Below are 4,242 nucleotides of genomic sequence, written 5' to 3'. Positions count from 1 at the left end.
AGTTGATCATATTTAAGATCGAAGAATTAATTAATGGCAGGACTTCTTTGAGCAGTTTTGTAGGAATGGGGTCTAAAAGACACGTTGATGGTTTGGAGGAAGTAATTATTGAAGTTAAGATAAGTCCATGTCTTCATACTGCTGTATCATCACCATCTCTGTTGCACTGAAATGTATCTGTCCCTGCTTAAAAGCTGAATGATAATAGGTACTAAAGAGTCCTTGACCATCAGTAGTGATTCATACACAGTTAATGGGATACAGCAGAAACAGCTGCACCCATAATGATACAGAGATGCTAAGGATGGCTCTGCAGAAAATGCTTATTCACTGCTTACTCCACATGCACACACACGCACCGTGATTAGATTTCGAAGATCAAATTCTGCTCAAACACAAAGATAGATACACACAATTTAGACATGATCCAGTCTAAAATTGGCACATTGTACTAAAATGAGACTTGCTGCTTGTTTGGAACAGTCATTCCTCTCTGTGCTTTTTCAGCATTAGCTCAGTCAAAGTGATTGCTCTGGCAAAGCAGCAGAGACACATCGATTGGTAGTTATTAGGCTGAAATAGTGCCTCAGGTACAGAGAGGAATAACAGTACACGACATGCACGACATAGATTAAAAGAAGAATCACTCCAATTTGAAGCAGTGGCAGCAGAGAAAGGTGAACATAGACTATTTTAATAAATCTGTGCTTACAGTCAGTTTCTGTCATTAGCACTGTTATTTGAGCTGAATGAAAACATTTCATGCTATTTAATAAAAACCACCATCTTTAGCTGGTAAGTGTTATTGCTAGTTATGTTTGTACAAGTCCGGCCACCAGTTGATGGCTTTGTGTCTATTTTTTGTATTGTCTGTTTCTGCAGAGCCTCTTCAGTCACCACGACCATGTAAACATTTCTATACTGCATCAATAAATTGCAGCAGCTCTGTTGCATAATTTATGGAAACAACTTTATTTGCGCAGTACAGAAAAGTCCCTGTTGTGGGTATATGTGTGTGTGTGTGTTTGGGTGTGTGTGTGTGTGTGTGTGTGTGTGTGTGTGCGTGTTTCTCAGAAGATGGTAGTGGACATGAGAGCAGTGAAGTGTGGTGTGTGCTGTGCGTTGTGTGTGTGTGTTGCGTTGTTGTGTGTCTAAGTCGCTTGGTGTGTGTGCCAGTGCGTGTGGTGTGTGCCGTGAACACCTCGCTAGACACATGCTGCCAACTACCACCACACAACACACCACACAAACCAGATAATCACACGGAGATCCTTCCTGGTCTTGCGAATACGGTGTTCTAATTATGGCAGAGTGGTTCGAATAATGTTCAGACGTCTAGATAGACATGTAGATCCTGTCGAGTACAGTTACCCCGCCACCACTGTTAAAACCTCCATGTGCATATGTGTTTGTGTGTGTAGTGTTTCTCAGAAAAGTCCCTGTTGTGGGTATATGTGTGTGTGTGTGTGTGTGTGTGTGCGTGTTTCTCAGAAGATGGTAGTGGACATGAGAGCAGTGAAGTCTGAATGAGGTTATGTTAATTGTCATTACCCTCGCATAACTTTATACATCTACTGCTATTAGAATACAGACCTTAGCTACACGTTTTGTACTTTGGCACTTTAACTATGACACACATTAAGTGTGAAAACTGAGCTTTAATTTCCAACAGTGTAAAGAGAACGAACATGGAAGCTGTAACCCTCTTACCACACAGTGTACAAAAAACCAAACAGATGCATTTGCCATCCGGTATAACGCTACATCCTGTCTTTTATCAGCAGTGAAATCTTTATTAATTTCCACTGTGTCATTTCCAGTGCTGTCGTTTTTGGGACTTCAGCGGCAGCTTAGTTTGCCATTTGGTATTCTGGTCCTGCAAACCATACATCACCTTATCAGCTAGCAAGTGATAGTTAGCTAGGTTAGCAAGCTTCTTGGTTAGCAAGCGCATGTGTCAGTCAGTGTAAAGTTATTAGGAATGTAAACCCCCCCCCTCAAAACAAACTTTTAAAACAGGAATAATCATCCGGAGCAGGTACAAACATGATAATGACTAATGCTGTCCTCCAGCCTTTTCATCAACTGCTGTTATGTCATTTTGTTGAATTAATAAATGCTAAACATAAAAACTGCCAAACAAATCAGTCTCTCTGCAATGCAATGAAAAAACTGGCATGGTCGTTTAAGAAGAGAAAGGACTTGCGTTCCACAGATCTTCTGACCTGACATGAACTATTTTTGTCAGCGATTTCCAGTTTTCTGTCTCTCCATGATGTGATTTCTGTTTTCTTTAATGAGTGAACCAAGTGCTGCCTGCAGGAGGTTACCCTTTACACACCCATAAGTCCACACATGTTCACAGGACAAGACAGTTAATGGGTATGGCTGTTTGTTACTGTCTGTTCTTCTACTTATAGCAAGTCTTGTTGTTGTTCAGATTTTGTCTGTCTAACTTTTTAATCATTGCACTGCTTCTTTTAACACTGGTTTCATCCTGCACTTCTCTGCTGGATCAATCATTTGAATGTTCGGAACTCATTTACTACAAGAGTTGGTGGTCATACATCAAGACACACGCTTTCCCTTTACACTTTGATCCCAAATTAATCCAAGAAAAGTCAAATCAAGCCTTTACATTCAGCTGAATGACAACAGCTTTGTTGATCCCATTAAATGTGTGTGTGATGTTTCAGTGGGCCATACCTTTTTCAGTTTTATCATTGTGTTGATAAGTTTTCTCTCATGTGATGAACAGGATCACATAGCTAAACATCAGTCCTTATCCAGAGGAAGGTTCAAAGATGAACCTGGTACGATATACCATGAAGCCAGTTCAGCATAGCCAGGCTTTCTTTGCATTAATTTCCCTGACAAACCCTAAAACCCCAGTTGGAGATATTGATTTATTACTGATTTATTACTTATTATAACAGTCATTATAGACTTTCCTAACTCATTATTTCTGCTCCAGGCTCTGTGTGCATATGCATGAAAGGGGTTATTTGACATGCCTTTTGACTCTTCTTCTACACAAAATGGATTAAGTACTGCCTACTCCAGTCAGAGACTTTATTAGTAGAACAGGTGACAGAGATCCATAAAGAATATAAAAAATATAACCATAAATTGCAAAACTCTTGCTGCAAATATAAGTCAATATTTCTCCAAATGATCGCTAATTTGGTAACTTCATCACCACAAGCACACAGAGCAGTAAAAAAAAAAATCATATATTTATTTTACTGCTCAGCACACTCTCCATCCTTCTGTTTATATCCAAAGTGAGAATTGTGTCTAAGAGTTGTGACTTTATAGACTTAAAGCTGGTCTCCTCCCCAGCTGGACCAATAGTGACACACTTAGCTACATGCTCTCCTTAAACTGCTGTCTTTCCGAGTGTCCAATAATGGGCTTGACAGATAACTGGAATATTTTATGGGAAAAACCAGATGTTATAAGGACAGATGCCATCCATCTCCCTTTAAGCAGAAGATCTTAGAACATCTCACATTTCCAAAACCTGCCCATGTTTATTAAAAACCACAAAGTGGTGGCTTCAGAATCACATCTCCTTTTGCAGATGATTTGATTTTGTTCGTTTCATCAGGTGGTGGCTTCCAACACGCACTGGAGAGGTTTGCAGCTGACTGTGAAGCTGTGGGAATGAGAATTAGCACCTCAAAATCTGCTGCCCCTACAGGAGGAGTTTAAACATCTCAGATTCTTGTCCATGAGTAAGGGGAGAAGGGTGGGAAGATTGACAGACAGTTTGGGGTGGCATCTGCAGTGATTCGGGGACTATATTGGTCTGTCATGGTGAAAAGAGAGCTGATCACAAAAGCGAAGCTCTCGATTTTCTGGTCGATCTACGTCCCTACCCTCACCTATGGTCATAGACTCGGGTAGTGACCAAAAAGGGACAGAACAACTAAGCGACTATAGGACATCTGGGAGTCTGTTCTTAGGCTGCTGCCGCTGAGATCTAGACCCAGATAAGCAAAAGAAAATCAATGGAAGGATGGGTCTTACTTGGGTTGGCTGTAACTCAGGAGGTAGCATAGCTCATCTATTAGGTGGAAGGTTGGTGTTTAAATTCCTGGTTGTTCCGGTCTGCGTACCAAGATTCCTTGGGCAAAATATATTGACAATATTTATTTTACAAATATAAGAGATCTGTTTTATAACTAATCCAGATTTGTGTGATGATAACCTAAATTATGTGCATTTCTCACACGTTCT

Source organism: Haplochromis burtoni, unplaced genomic scaffold, assembly GCF_018398535.1.
Source record: "Haplochromis burtoni strain Fernald_Lab_line unplaced genomic scaffold, NCSU_Asbu1 Contig_97, whole genome shotgun sequence".
NCBI classification, from domain to species: Eukaryota; Metazoa; Chordata; class Actinopteri; order Cichliformes; family Cichlidae; genus Haplochromis; species Haplochromis burtoni.
This window is presented reverse-complemented; position numbering follows the sequence as displayed.